General features: G+C 36.2%; 1 protein-coding gene and 1 pseudogene across 1 annotated transcript in view; both read left to right on the top strand.

Moving 5' to 3' along the window:
• The window catches only part of LARS2 (leucyl-tRNA synthetase 2, mitochondrial), a 172,685-nt gene that overhangs the window by 33,742 nt on the left and 122,529 nt on the right, over window positions 1-16,414 (top strand). The gene's annotated exons all lie outside the window — the stretch shown is intronic.
• Window positions 11,244-12,382, top strand: LOC134391376 (COP9 signalosome complex subunit 4-like; annotated as a pseudogene).

The raw sequence follows: 16,414 nt of genomic DNA on the forward strand, positions 1-16,414 counted from the left end.
GTAAACATCTATATAATTTACTTTTACAAAATTCAATTCATAATGCATTTTTAAAATTTCACTTATTTTTTCAACCTAGTATTCATGAAGACGTCATTAAATATTCTTTCAAAAAGTGACATTTTATACCTCTGCAATTTTCTGTTTTATGAATGTATTTAACCTATCCCTTATTATTATGCATTTAGATAGATTCCGTTTCTCTATTTTAAATACAGATTCTCAATCCCTCTTGTGCAAATCTGAAGTCCAGAAAACACTGAAAACTGAAAGTTTTTTTTAAAACTTACTTGACTACAAAAGCTGACTTGAACTGACATTTATCTCACTTAAAATGAATATTTGTGTATTTTACTGTAGGAATAGTAAAAGTTACTGAACACTTACTGCTGCAGGCCAGGTATCTCTTTGGATCCCAGAAAGCTCTAAAGGGCAGGTAATTTTATTGACGTCGTTTTATTGCTGGTCACTCAAGTGGCAAGGCTGGACTAATCTACTAACCAATTCATGACTGCTGTGCTCATCCCCACACTCTGGGCAGAAATCTTAGAACACATATTTTATATGTCCTTGATATGAATTCTCAAAAAAGCCAAGAACAAGTCTCAAGTTTTTATATGGTTGTTTTCATTCATATTTCTTTCATTATTAGTGTTAGTTTTTTTTCATACATTTAATGAATGTTTGAATTTTGGGTGTGTGTGAATGATCTAATTGTGTCTTGCCTGTATATATAGTGAGTGTTTGTCCTTCTCTCGATGATTTTTCTTTTGTTACTATTATTTTTCCTCAGTTTGTTGTCTGCCTTGCATTTTGTTTATAGTGGGACTTTATTGGCAGGCTGATAGTACTTGGAAAGAACTTCTTTGAGATAAGATAAATATATTTATATTTTCTTCTCAATCTTTTGTGATTGAATTTTTATACTTAACTGGAATTATTTTAGTACATAAGACAAGGAATTACTGTTTTTTCTAAGTCAACAATTTTTTCTGTTTTTAATTTTCAAACAGTCCTTTCTCTCCTCATTGATTTAAAAGGCTACCTTTATAGTAGACCAAGTCCTTTTATACTTAAAATGCTACCTTTGTTGTTGACTAAGTTCTTTTAGATTATTATACACTCAATTCTGTTTCAGTTCATTTGATGCATTTATTATGTCATTACTAAACTTTTTAAATTACAGTTGCGTCATAACCTGGTAACAGAAGTTTCTTCTTATTGTCTGATATTAACAATGCTATCCCTGCTTTCTTGTGTTTCTGTTTCCCTGATATGTTTTACCAGTTTTTTAAAACTTTTATCCTTGATGTGTTGACTTCTTTTGGTGCATCATTTGTAGATACAATTAATTAAAAATTTTAAAAGACAGGCAAAGAAGGGAAACCTTCTTTTGGCCAGTCTGGAGACTTTGTGATAATAGAAAAGTGAAAGATATTTGTATTTATTTTCATAACTGGTACTTGTGCTTATTTTCTAATTAGACATTTTAAATGTAGTTTTAGGTGTATTTTGTTTTTTGTTTTCATTGTGTCTTGAATTTTGGATTTTGTTTTCCTTTTTTCTCTAGAGACAATACCAACTCTATTTTCTATTCTATTAAAAGATAGCTTAAGAGTTTTTCTAAATAAAAAACACATGTTTAGTGTCAATATAAAAAATAAAACAGTATGTTTTTCTCACATTTCAAGTAAGATAAGGAAAGTAGCAGGTAGTTAACACTTCCCACTTTCTAAGCCTATTTTCAGGGATTTTTTGTTTGTTTGTTTTGGTATATCCTGAGATTTAAGCCTAATTTACTGTTATATTGCAATTTTCCTGATAATGAATCATTTCTTAAACTTTATATTTATTTGCTTCCAGCTTTATAATCATATTCACAATTACATAAATTTAATACTCTTTAATTTCATTGCTTATCAATTGACTTTTTAGAGCACAACTGTCCATTTTTAAAATTTTGATTTTTGAAAATTTTTTAGATATTATTTTAACTCTTGCTTTGGATCCTCTGACACACATTATTTTCATATCTAAGAATGACTCTCTGCTGCTGTCTCCTGTAAACAGCAATTTATTGGGATGTGGAATTCTTCATTTATTATCTTTTTTCTTTCAGATCTCTGTAGTAGACCTTGATCCACTGTCTTTTTTTTAAAAAAGTACTTATAGGCTCACAGAAAGTTGCCAGGATAGTAGAGAGATCCTGTATATACTTTACCCAACTTCCCCTAATGATAACATTTTACGTAACTATAGTATAATATCAAAACTAGGAAGTTGACACTGGTATAGTACTATTAACTATAATACAGATCTTATTCAGAATTCACCAGTTTCCACTTGCAATCATGTGTGTGTGTGTGTAATAGTAGGAATTCTATGCAACTTAATCATATGAATAGATTTATGTAACAACCACCACCTGATGCATTGTCTTTTGATGGTGAAGTCTGAGGCCAGCCAGAATCATCTCTTTGTATATACTGTAATCTTTCTACCCCCATTTTGATGCTTGTTGGATTCTTTCTTTCTCTACCCCTGCCATTTTAATTTTTTATCAGAGTGTGTCTCAGTATTTATCTGTTCACTTTAATTTTGCCTGGTGCGTAGTCTAAGTCCACTTTTGATCCACAGTTGTGGGTCTTTTGGGGTGCCGTTCCATAGGCCCTCTTGCTTGAGAGCACTGACTTGCCACATGTACTCAGCTTACTGTCCTGCATAGTTAGCACCATCTCTCTAGTGATTTTGGTCTTGTTATTCTTCTCTACTTTCTGGATGAACTTCTCTTGTTTGCTTTCCACATCATTAATTCCATTTCTATAGAATCAATGTTGTTTTGTGTGGTTTCTAATACGGATATTAATTTTGCTGTTGTGTTTTTAGATTTATTATTTTTCCTTATCTTTTTCAGTTTGTATTTTTTTCCTCAAGCCTCTTGGCCAGATGCTTTTTTTTTCGTCTTCTTATTTTGCTATCTTATTCATCTTCACAGACCATATATGTTCAGAAATTTTCATGAACACAAGTAGATGCTCTTGAAAATTTATTTTTTGCTTCTTGTAATAAATCTTTTCCATAAGTTTGTCAGCACCATGCTCACGCAGTGAGCTAACCGGCCATCCCTATATGGGATCCGAACCTGTGGCCTTGGTGTTATCAGCACCGCACTCTCCCAAGTGAGCCACGGGCCAGCCCTTCTTTTCTACAAGTTTGGAATGTTGTGTTCTCCTTGCTTGTTTCAGAATCTTTTTTGTAGACATCTGGTGGATTTGTGCCCTGTTTCCTGAGTGAGGTGGACTAGTATGTCAATTTAGAAATCCAACAGCCTGTGGGGAGCAGAGTGGAAACTCTGTCATAGTCTCTGCATCATTTATTTCTGTCTGGGTTTGGGGAATCCACTGCTCTGGTGCATTGGTGCATCTTTCTCTTTGGACTGATCTTTGCCCAAGCATGAATTGTGGCTACACAGATGCCAAGCTGTGATCGTGACTGTTTGGTGTGCTGGATTCACCATGCCAGAGGTGTCTAGTTTGCGGACTTTTCTTCTGCCTCGTAGCGCCCTGCCCCCTCTAGACCTTGTCCTTTGGAATAGGGATACCAGAGCCCTGCTTCTCAAGAGCCCAGACTGATCTTAGGAGAGGGAGATGCTATTAGGCTACGGTATGTTTCCTCAATCTAGTCCCATGTGCTGAAATTCCTTGGCATTTCTGACTTGCTGATGGCATCTTCTGTTGTTTCCAGTATTGGTGCAGTCCCCTTGATTCTCTTCCCCATGCCGTCTTTATATTCTGTTGGTCATTTTATTTATTTATTTCTATTTTGTTTTGGGGGGCAGTTGGTTGGTACAGGAATCCAAACCCTTGACCATGGTGTTATCAGAACCATGGCTCTGGCTAACTGACAATTAACAGAATATTTAAAAATAAGGTGACTCAGAAATGTTATTTTCCTCCCCCAGAAGGAGAAAGCCAATTTTAAAACCTGGGTTGTAGCATCATTCTTCCTGCCTCTCCCTGAATGGGAAGCACTGTAAGAACAGTCCAGCTCTTGAACTGCATTCTCATCTTTCTTACATAAAATTATGGCTTAATTCTCTGGATTAAAAAAAATGTATACATATGTGGTGCACCAGGATGATAGTCAAATGATGTCTTAGCAATGTACCTTGTTTCACTTTTTCAGATGTTATTCCCCAAAGAGCTTGTATCATCCTGAGGAGAAGAAAAGTAAGAAACTGAAGCAGAATTTGGAAAGCATTGTTTACTGAGGGAAGAATAAAGAGGAAATAAAATTCTAAATTGTGCAATGAGAGAGTGAGAGAGCAAAGAAGAGAGCGAGCGAGCGAGCACGTGCAAGTGTGAAAGTGGGGGTATTTCATTGTGGAGTCTTTCTGAGGAGAAGCTGTAGATGCATTCTCCTCTCATGGGTTCAGGTTATGGCTTTGATGATCACGAACTGGCTCTGGGGTTTATGGCGCCGTGAGTTCCTTGTGACAAGTTACAGAATTAGCTTCTGAGTTGTTTGGTGCAGCCCATTGAGGCTGGTGTATCTCTGACTTCAATCTCTACCTTCTCATCAGTGCTCTAGTGCCTGCGCTGGTTCTGGACCTAGGCCTTGGCTATGAGTCTTGATTGAAATAGACTCTGGGGCCTGATTATCATCAGGAATCATCTGCATAATTGTTGCAGAGGCAGTCCCTAGGAGTTTCCTTCAAAATCAGAAAGTATAAGAAGAAATATAGAAGTCCAAACCAGATAGGATTCAAAGTAATGCCTGTGGCATCTGCCAGCTGCCAGAGGAGAGCTTTATTATTTGTTTCTGGTGCTTGCTGAGCAATCCCCAATACCCATGCTCCAATGAAAAATTAAAACAAAGCACAAAAGAAATATTCCAGGACTGGGCATAGGTGATGTTTGAATTAACTGAATTTGTCTTCTTTTCCCTTAGTGATGTAATCAAGAGTTGACTATTTTCTGAGTTTCTTTATTGTGGAGTTTTTATTTGCACTCATTTTCACTGGGTTGTAAATTCCTGTGTCCAATTTCTTTCTTTCTTTTCTTTGTCTTCTGTACATATTGGTGCCCAGTAATAAGATTGACTGCTTTGCATGTGTTGGAGCCAGAGGAACACAAGAATTGCTTCCCTCTAAGATAGTTGTCCACTGAAACAAACTCAGTATGTGACCTCACACTCTTCCTTGCAGGCCACATGGGCTAAGAGGGATTTACAGCATGGTTATCTGCTGAGTAGTGGAAGAGGTTGCGTGTGAATGAAGCATTCAGCAGCACAGCCGCATAAGAGCCATACTTTTTCAGAATTTTTACTTGAGACAGGCCTTTTGGTGACTTTGAGTGCTTCCTAGTTTGTCCATCAATGCCTCACAGCCTGCATAAAGTAGGGTGGCCACTGAGGGGTTGAGGGCATCCTCACCACAGCACAGATATCTTTGCTTCTGTTTCTCTCACTTTCTCTTCATCATATAATTTTATCTGTGAATTCAGTATATATCATTAAAAGATGAAGGCTCTTGTCTGTCCATCTTGCTTGCCTTCATGTAATCACAATTCCATCATTACACCTAAAACAATTAACAGTAATACCCTAACATCATGGAATACCACTTTTCAAATTTCCCTGGTTGTCCTAAAAGTGTTTTTTAATACCGTGGGTTTGTTTGCCTGCACTTCTGCTGGTCTTTGTTTTAGCCTTTTCTTCCCTGTTGTTGTCGTGGTTTGGGAGCAGTACCCTTTTTCCATCCGAAACATGCAGACTCCTGCCTGAAATTATTTTCAAAGACAGCATGATCTGTATGATTACAAAGTGAAAATTATTATTGCTTTAAGGCCTTTACTACCTTGGCACTATATTTACGTAAAGGACTAGATGTCTGATAGGAAAGACTGAACTGCAAGGAATAATAATGAGGCTTCTAGAATAATAGAAAGATATATTTTTAATGTTTTTATTTTAAAAGAATTTAAAGAATAGCTTAAAACAAAAAGAACTTGGGGGCAAGTGAGTGCCTGAAAACATGGCTGGGAAGATTCCTGTTGTGAGAGCTTGGAGCTGCGGTTGCCTTGACAACGTGTAACAGGCACTGGAAGTGTTTGACTCTCTAAGTTCTCTTTTAAGTCCTCACAGAAGTGAAGCAGTTTGTTTGGCAGATCTCTGGCTCTGGATTACTTATTCTCCCTCACACTCAGAAAATTATTCTTTTCCTAGAGGCTTTTCCTTTGGTTGGGACTGGAAGTTGGGAGGGGCAAGGCAGCACCTTTGATTTGAGGAAATGATTTAGCAGCTTATCTTTCAGTGCTCACCTCTTTATAGGAAGGTTGATGCTGGGGCATAAGGTGAGTGTTCAGTGCTGTGGTCAGTAGTCTTGAGACTGGGACCACATCTCCTAATAGGTGGCACACATGCGGTTGACCTCACGTAGAGCTGTCCAGATCATGCTTGCCAGCCTGAAACTTGCAAAGCATGTTTTTTGTTGCCTCAGCCAAGATGGCATTCTTGGACTCTTCAGTCCTAGTTAAGAGATCTTCTGGGGCTACTCAGTAAATGTGGTTCTTCAAGGAAATCATTTGTTTTGCACCACCTAGCTGGTGGTCATGAGCCCAGTCAGGTCATCCCTATCAAGGATGCACAGTCTGGCTAATGGAATAGAGTTTCCCAGTTTAACGCTTGTTAAGTGCTTTCAGGAGATGGGATCTTGGCTTATCTAGGAAGCCTGGGTTTTGGTGATGGATCTTGCCATTAGCACAGGGTGGGCATGATCTATTGCCCCTCTGAGCCTCAGCTTCTTTCCAAGGAATGCTTCTTGTCATTACTGGGAGAGATTATATCACTCTTTAAATGCCTTAGAAAATAAAAATACAAAACCTGTCTCTCCATGTCTGAATGGCTAAATGAGGCCAACAGACAGTCTTGCACATCAGCCAAGTAGAATCGTTGATAGAATGGGTGATTGACTATAGTTGTATGGATACAATGAGCTGTAAGTGTGTTGGGAAGCAATATCTAAAAGGTCTTGAAGGTGATGTTGTTACTCCATGAAAATTATGAGGATTATTTTTGCATATACTTACACCAGTGGTTCTCAAACTTTGGCAATCATCAGAATCACCAAGAGGGCTTGTTAGAGCATAGATTTCTGGGCCACACATGGACGAGGGTACTTCAAAATATTCATGGAAAAACAGAATTCAAAAATAATTCGAATCTCTTCAGGAATGTTTTGCAGTACCGTCATATATATATATATTCGTTTTTCCCCCTGAATTATTTGAATGTAACTTGTAGACATTGTGACACTTCATCCTTAAGTACCTCAACATTGCTGTCTGAAGAATTAGGACATTCTCCCACATACACAATACCAGTTTGACAACTAAGAAAATTAACAGTAATTTACAATATTTATTAATTAACAGTAATTAACAATAATTCCATAATGTTATCTAATATCCTGTCCATACGTGAATTTCCCATTGTCCCAAGAATGTCTTTTATAGCTGTTTTTCATCTAAACAAGGCTCCTGTATTAGTTTCCTATTGCTACTCTGACAAATTACCACAAACTTAGCATCTTAAAACAACATAAATTTATTATCTCACAGTTTCTGTAGGTCAGAAGTTTGGGTGGGCTTGACAGGGTCCTGTGCTAGAGTCTTACAAGGCCAAAACCAATGTGTCAGCAGAGCTGTGATTCTCTAGGGGAGAAATCCACTTCCAAGCTCACTCGGGGTGTTGGCTGAATTCATTTCCTTGGCAATTGATTGTGGAATGGTCCCCATTTCCTTTCTGGCCATCAACCAGTGGCCAATCTTTGCTTCTAGAGGCTACCAGCATTTCTTCTCAAGCTTCCACACAGCCCTCTCCAGCAGTGCATTCCCTCTCAGGCCTCAAATCTCTCTGACTCCAGCAAAATAAAGATCTGTGCCTTTTACATGTTTATATGATTACATTGGCCTCACCTGGATAATTTAGGACAATCTTCTTATTTTAATTACATCTGCAACAGTCTTTTTGCCACTTAACTAACGTGTTTACAGGTTCAAAGGATTAGGGCATGGACATCTTTGGGGGAGCCATTCTGCCTACTGCATCTCCCTAAAATTTTTATTTTTTAGTGGTTGTTTTGGAATGAATGATTGTGTCCCCCTAAAATTCATGTGTAGAAGCCCTAATCCCTAATGTGATAGTATTAGGAGTTAGAGCTTTTGGGAGATAATTAGCTTTAGGAGAGGTCCTGAGTGAGGGTGGAGTCCTCATTATGGGATTAGTGCCCTTATAAGAAGAGACCAAAGAGCCCACTCCCACCCCTCTACCCCAATCTTTCCCTGCCATGTAAGGAAACAATAAGAAGACAAACTTCTGCAGGTCCTTATCAAGAACCAAATAGCTGGCGGGCTGATTCCGTGGCTCACTTGGGAGAGTGCGGTGCTGGCAGCGCAGCAGCTCTCCCACCACGGGTTCGAATCCTACATAGAGATGGCCACTGCACTCACTGGCTGAGCGCAGATCACGGTGCAGATGATACCAAGCCAAGGGTTATGATCCCCTAACCGGTCACAAAAAAAAAGAAAAAAAAGAAAAAAACAAAGAACCAAATAGCTGGCACCTTGATCTTGGGTTTCCCAGGCTCAAGAACTGTAAAAAATAAATTCTGTTGTTTAAACTATGTAGTCTATACTATTTTGTTATAGCAACCTGAACTGACTAAAACAAATGATTTGTTCCTCCAGTTTTTGTTTTTTACATGACTTAAGAGACTAATATATTTAGAAAAGCACAATTGTTAGTCTAAAAGCTAGTATTATTGTAACTGTAGTTTGTAACTTCACATTTTGTTTTTTTACATAATTTAAGGGAAGGATGCATTATATAAAACAATGATTACTTTATGTTTATGTACACAGTGTAGACAGATATAATTCTGTGACATCAAAAATTGAAATGGGTAGGGATAGAGATGTAGGAGCAGAGTTCATGTATATTACTGAAGTTGAGCTATTATAAATTCAAATTAGAATGTTGTAACTTTTGGATGTTAAGTATATATTAAATATATGTGTATGTTTAACAGACATATATAGGATACTCTACACAACAACAGAATACACATTTTTCTCACGTGCACATGGGATATTCTCCAGGATAAATTATATATTAGGCCACAGATCAAGTCTCAGTAGACTTTAAAAAGCAGATGTCATACAAACTATCTTCTATGATCACAATGGTATGAAGTTAGAAACTGATAACTGAAGGAAAACTGGAAAATTCACAGATTTGTGATAAACAACACACTCTTAAACAACAAACAGGTTAAGGAAGCAATCACAAGAGAAATTAGAAAAAACTTAACAAATGAATGAAAATGAAAACAGAGCATACCAAAACTTATGGCACAGAACAAGAGCAGTGCTAAGGGGGAAATTTATAGCTCTAAATACTTACATTAAAAAAAACAAGAAGGACCTCAAATCAACAATCTAACTTTACACCCTAGGAAAGTAGAAAAGAAGAACAAAATCAATGAAACTAAAAGTTGGTTCTTTGAAAAACTCAACAAAATTGACAAGCCTTTAGCTAAATTGACTAAGAAAAAAAGAGAGAAGACTCAAATTACTAAAAATATAAATGAAAGTAGGGACATGACTACCAATCCCATACAAATAAAAGGAATTATAAAAGAGTATTGTAAACAATTATACACCAACAAATTGGATAGCCTTAATGAAATGGACAGATTCCCAGAAATGCAAAACTAAATCATGAAGAAATAGAAAATCTGAGTAGATCTATAACTAGTAAGTGAATTGAATCAGTAATAAAAAATCTCCTGACAAAGAAAAGCTCTGAACCTGAGAGCTTCAGTGATGAAGTCTACCAAACATTCAAAGATGAACTAAGACCAGTCCTTCCCAACGTTTCCAAAAAGGTGAAAAGGAGCAAACAATTCCTAACTCATTCTATGAGGCCAACTTGCCTGTATACCAAAGCCAGACATACTACAAGAAAACTACAGACCAAATCCCTTATGAACACTGATGCAAAAATCTTCAACAAAATACCAGCAAATTGAATTCAGCAGCATATTAAAAGGATTATACAACACGACCAAGTGAGATTTATCTGTGGAATGCAAGCACGGTTCAACATAGGAAAATAGGTCAATGTGATGTACCATATTAACAAATTGAAGGGAGAAAAACAAATGATTATCTTAATTGACACAGGAAAAGCATTTGACAAAATTCAACACCCATTTATGATCAAAACACTCAACAAACAAGGCATAGAAGGAAACTCCTTCAGCACAATAAAAGCCATATATGAAAAACCCGTAGTGACCTTTTTGGTGGTGAAAGAGAGCTTTTCCTCTAAGGTCAGGAACAAGGCAAGTATAAATGCTTTTGCCACTTACATTTTAAAAATAATGTAAGTTCGACATAGTACTGGAAGTCTTAGCCAGAGCAATTAGGCTAGAAAAAGAAATGAACAGCAGGTGAACTGGAAAGGAAGAAGTAAAATTATCTCTGTAGATGATATGATCTTATATGTAGAAAACCCTAAAGACTGCATCAAAAAAACTGTTAAAACTAATAAATGAATTTGGCAAAGTAGCAGGATACAAAGTCAACCCACAAAAATCAGTTGCATTTATATACACTAACAACGAACAACCTGAAAAGGAAATTAAGCAAATAATTCCCTTTACAATAGAATCAAAAAGAATAAAATGCTTACTAATAAACAAATTTTACTTTCTTATAAATTTAAATAAAATACAATTTTTAGGAATTAACTTACCCAAGGAGGTAAAAAAAACATGTGTAGTGAACACTACAAAACATTGCTGAAAGAAACTAAAGCAGACATAAATAAATGGAAAGATATCCCATGTTCGTGGATTGGAAGACTTACTAATGTTAAACTGCTGATACTATCCAAGTTGATTCACAGATTCAATGCAATTCCTATCAAGACCCTACTGGTGTTTTTACAGAAACAGAGAAATCTCTCCTAAGATTTATATGGAATCTCAAGGGACCCCAAATATCCAAAAACAGTATTGAAAAAGAAGAACAAAGTGGAGGATTCACACTGATTTCAAAACATGCTACAAAGCTACCAAAATCAAACTGATGTAGTATGGCATAAAGATTTATCTATAGACTAATAGACTAAATCAGAGAGGCTAGAGGCCCTGCAGCCATGGCTAAGCTGGAAGAAAGATGGTGGCAGCCATGCAACAGAATTTAGCCCAGCTCATGAATTCGAGCAGCTCTCATGAAGATCTGGTGAGCAAGTATCATCAAATCCTGGAAAAAGCCATTCAGTTATCTGAGGCAGAACAACTAGAACTTTGAAAGCTTTTGTGGAAGCAATGGTAAATGAGAATGTCAGTCTCATGATCTCACAACAGTTGCTGACTGATTTCTGCGCACATCTCCCTAACCTACCTGATAGCATAGCCAAAGAAATTATCATTTCACCTTGGAAAAGATCCAGCCTGGAGTCATTTCATTTGAGGAACAAGTTGCTTCCATAAGACAACATCTTGCATCCATATATGAGAAAGAAGATTGAAGAAATGCACCCCAAGTGTCAGTGGGAATGCCTTTGGAAACAGGACAAAAACAGTACAAGGTAAATTATAAACTGGAGACCTACCTGAAGATTGCTAGGCTATACCTGGAGGATAATGATCTAGTCCAGGCAGAGGCCTACATAAATTGAGCATCACTGCTTCAGAATGAACCAACCAATGAACCATTACAGATATATTGTAAGGTATGCAATGCATGTGTTCTTGATTATAGAACAAAATTCATTGAAGCTGCACAAAGGTTCAGTGAGCTCTTACAAGTCATAGTCCATGAAAGCAAAAGACAAAAGGCCTTAAAACAAAAGGCTTTGCACTGGACCATCTTAGCATCAGCAGGACAGCAGCATTCTCAGATACTAGCTGCTCTTTTAGAGGATGAAAGGTGCCAGCAACTTGCTGCTTATGGGATCCTAGAGAAAATATATCTAGATAAGATCATCAGAGGAAATCAACTTCAAGAATTAGCTGCCATGCTGATGCCTCACAAAAAAGCAACTACAGCTGATGGTTCCAGCATCTTAGACAGAGCTGTTAGTGAACATAATTTGTTGTCTGCAAGCAAATTATGTAATAATATCACTTGTGAAAAACTTGGAGCTCTTCTAGAGATCCCTGCAGCTAAGACAGAAAAGATAGCATCTCAAGTGATAACAGAAGGATGTATAAATGGATTTATTGACCAGATTGATGAAATGCTTCATTTTGAAACACAAGAAGTCCTGCCAACGTGGGACAAGCAGATCCAAACACTTTGTTTCTAAGTGAATAACCTTTTGGAGAAAATTAATCAAACAGCACCAGAATGGACAGCACAAGCCATGGAAGCCCAGATGGCTCAGTGAATCTTTGTAGAACTTCTGTGTACACATCTTTTTTCATGTTGTGCACATTAATTTCACTATTTTTTCAAAGTGTTTGCATCATGTTCTTATACATTTCAGTTCCTTTTATGCTGGTGTATTATTCTGTTTGTGTTGCTATAACAAATACTTGAGACTGGGTAATTTATAAAGAACAGAGGTTTATTTGGCTCATAATTCTGGAACAGCTACATCTGGCACAGGCCTCAGGCTGCTTCTATTCATGGTGGAAAGTGGCAGGCAGCCAGTGGGTACAGGCAGATCACTTGGCAAGAGGAAGCAAGAGACAGAGAGGGGAGGTGCCAGGGTCTTTTAAACAACCAGCTCTCGTGGTAACTAATAGAGCGAGATCCCACTCAGCTCCCCCTCCCACGCCAGGAGGAGCATGAATCCATTCCTGAGGGATCCACCCCCATGACTCAAATAGCTTCCTACACTGTCACATGGGGGATCAGATTTCTGCATGAGTTTGGGGGGACAACACATCCAAACTCTATCAGCTGGATTCCATTTGAATAAGCAATTATTAAAGCAAGAAGTACAAGCATTTAAAAATATGTAGTTCCCATATATTCAAGTTCTCTGTGTATTAAGCAACTAAGATGTTTTGAAAACTTTTTCTTTAAATAGAGTAGGTAAAGTATCTGTGGCTAAAAAGTTTGAGATTTGTAATAACTTTGTAGCATGTAAAATTTAAGCGCTTTGTGCCTCTCCAAATGTATAAGGAGAAATGAGCCAAAGAATAAATAATTATAAAATAAAAAAATAAAACAGAGAGGCTAGTAATACATCCTCACATATATAGTCAGAAGATTTCTTATTAGGGTGCCAAGACCATTTAGTTGGGAAAGGACAGTCTTTTCAACAAATGGTGCTGGGAAAACTGGATATCCATATGCAAAGGAATGAAATTGGACTCATGTGACACCATATACAAAAATTAACTCAAAAATGATAAAAGACCATGATGTAAGATCTAAAACTATAAAACTCTCAGAAGAAAACATAGGGCAAAAGCTTATGACATGTGATTTGAAAATGATGTTTTGGATATAACCCAAAAAGTGCAGGCAACAAAAGAAAAAATAGACAAATTGGACTTCATGAAAATTAAAAGCTTTTGTGCAATCAAGGGATACTATCAACAGTGATAAGGCAACTCATGGAATGGGTGAAAATATTTTCAAACCAGATATCTGATAAGGGATTAATGTCCAGAATATATAAAGAATTCCTGAAACTCAACAGCCAAAAAATAAAAAATAAAAAATAAATCAACTTATTCAAAAGTGATGAAATATCTTGAATAGAATTTTCTCCAAAGAAGATATGTGGATGGCCAATAAAGCCATGAAAAGAGGCTGAACATTACTAATCATTTAGGAGACTGCAAACCCAAACAATAATGAGGTATCACCTCACACCTGTTTTGATATTACTATCAGAAAAAGAAAATAACAAGTGCTGGTTAGGTTGTGGAGAAATTGGAACCTTTGTGTACTATCATTGGGAATGTAAAATGGTATAGCCACTGTGTAAAAAACAATGTGGCATTTCCTAAAAAAAAATTTTTTTTTAAATTGACATATGATACAGCAATTCCACTTCTGGGTATATACCCCCCAAAATTGAAAGCAAGGTCTCAAAACGATACTTGCATATCCATGTTCATAACAGCATTATTTATAGTAGCCAAAAGGTGGAAGAAGCCCAAGTGTCTATCAGTGCAGGAACGTATAAGCAAAGTTTATTTATCTATGGTATATACATAAAATGGAATATCATTCAGCCGTATAAAAGGAAAGAAATTCTGACATATGCTACAACATGGATTAACTTTGAAGGGATTATGCTAAATGAAAAAAGCCAGTCACACAAAGAGAAATACTGTATGATTCTGCTCATATGAAGTACCTATAGTAGTCAATATCAGAAACAGAAATTAGAATGATGGTTGCTAGGGACAGGGGAGGGGAGAATGGGAAATTATTGATTAATAGGTGATGAGTTTCAGTTTTACAAGATGAATGAAAAGAGTTCTGGAGATGGATGATGGTGATAGTTGCACAGCCAACATGAATGTACTCAATATTCGACCTTGCAGAACTCACTAGTTCTAGGGTTTTTGTTTATTTTCTGTGTAGATCATCATGTCATTTACAAATTGGGACAGTTTTATTTCTTTTTCTTCTGCATGCCTTTTTCACTGATTTGAGATTTTTTTCTCCTTTCTAATGTAAGCATTGCTTTAGCTGGGTCCCACAAAATTTGATCTGTTGTATTTTAATTTTCATTCAGTTAAATATATTTTTTTATTTCTCTTGAAACTTACTCTTTGACCCATGGATTATTTAGAAGTGTGTTTAGTTCCCAAATATTTGGAGATGTTTCTGTTATCTTTCTGTTCTTGATTTCTTATTTGATTCAACTATGGTCAGAGAATATACTCTGTATGATTTCAATTCCTGAGGTTTGTTTTATGGCCCAGGATGTGGTCTGTCTTAGTATCTGTCTTGAAAAAAATGTGTATTCTGCTATTGTTGGGTGTGATGTTTTATAAATATCAGTTAGATCCTGTTGGATGATGTTATTTTATTTCCTATCCAGTTGTTCCATCAATTGTTGAGAGAGAACTATTGACATCTTAAACAGTTGTGGATTTGTCTGTTTCTCTTTTCAGTTTTGTCAGCTCTTCCTTCACTTATTTTTCAGTTCTGCCGTTTGGTGCATATACATTTAGGATTACTATGTTTTCTTGGTGATTTACTATTTTATCATTGTGTTATGCTTCTCTTTGTCACTGGTGATTTTCTTTGCTCTGAAGTCTATTTTATTTTTTACTATGAAGTGTGTATGAAGTATATTTTACTTTGAAGTATACATTATGATTTTTTTTGGCATAGCTACTCCTATTAGTCTACTTTACCTTGTATTAATATAGCCACTTTTCCTTTCTTTTGGTTAATTTTTGCATGGTATATCTTTTTCTATCCTCTTACTTTCAACCTACCTATATCATTATATTTGAAGTGAGTTGGGGGGGGTTGTCTGGGGGTTTTTTTTGGTGGATGGCTGTTATGGAGATCTGAACTTGTGACCTTGGTGTTATAAGGCTGTGCTCTATCCAACTGAGCTAACTGGCCAGCCTGAATTGAGTTTCTTACAAAGAGAATATAATTGGGTCATTTAAAAAATCCATTCTGCAAATCTCTGTTTTTTAATTGGTGGGTGTAGGCCATTTACATTTAATGTAATTATTGCTATATTAAGGCTTAAGTCTAGCATTTAATTTCTTTATTTTCTGATTGTTTCTTCTTCTTCTTCTTCTTCTTCTTCTTCTTCTTCTTCTTCTTCTTCTTCTAATTCTTCTTCTAATTCTTCTGTTTCTGTTTTCTTTTTCTGCTCTTCTATGAGTTGCTTACAGTTTTTTTAGAGTTCCATCCTGATTATCTATAGTGTTTTTGAGTATCTCATTGTACAGCTTTTTTATTGTTTGTTTAGGTATTACATTATATATATAATATATCACAGTCTACTGATAATGATCATTTTACCAGTTTGAATGAAGTGTAGAAATATTACTTCCCTTTACATGCCTTTACTTACTCTTCCCCATTTGTAATACAATTGTTTTAAATATTTTCTCTATATTCATTGAAAACCATATTAGACAGTGTTATAATATTTTGCTTCAGCATCAAACATAATTCAGAAAACTAAAGAGAAAGACTATCTATTGTATTTACCCTTTTCTGCTTCTGTCTTTGTTATTTCTTCATTCCCAACATTCCAAGATTTCTTCTTTTATAATTTTCTTCTTGTGTAGAGAGCTTTCTTTAGCTTTTTTTTATAGGGGTAGTTCTTCTAATGGTAAATTCTCTTTGTTTTTCTTCATCTTAGGATGTCTTGATTCCTTCCTTATTCCTGAATGTTATTT

The sequence above is a fragment of the Cynocephalus volans genome, chromosome 11 (assembly GCF_027409185.1).
Source record: "Cynocephalus volans isolate mCynVol1 chromosome 11, mCynVol1.pri, whole genome shotgun sequence".
NCBI classification, from domain to species: domain Eukaryota; kingdom Metazoa; phylum Chordata; class Mammalia; order Dermoptera; family Cynocephalidae; genus Cynocephalus; species Cynocephalus volans.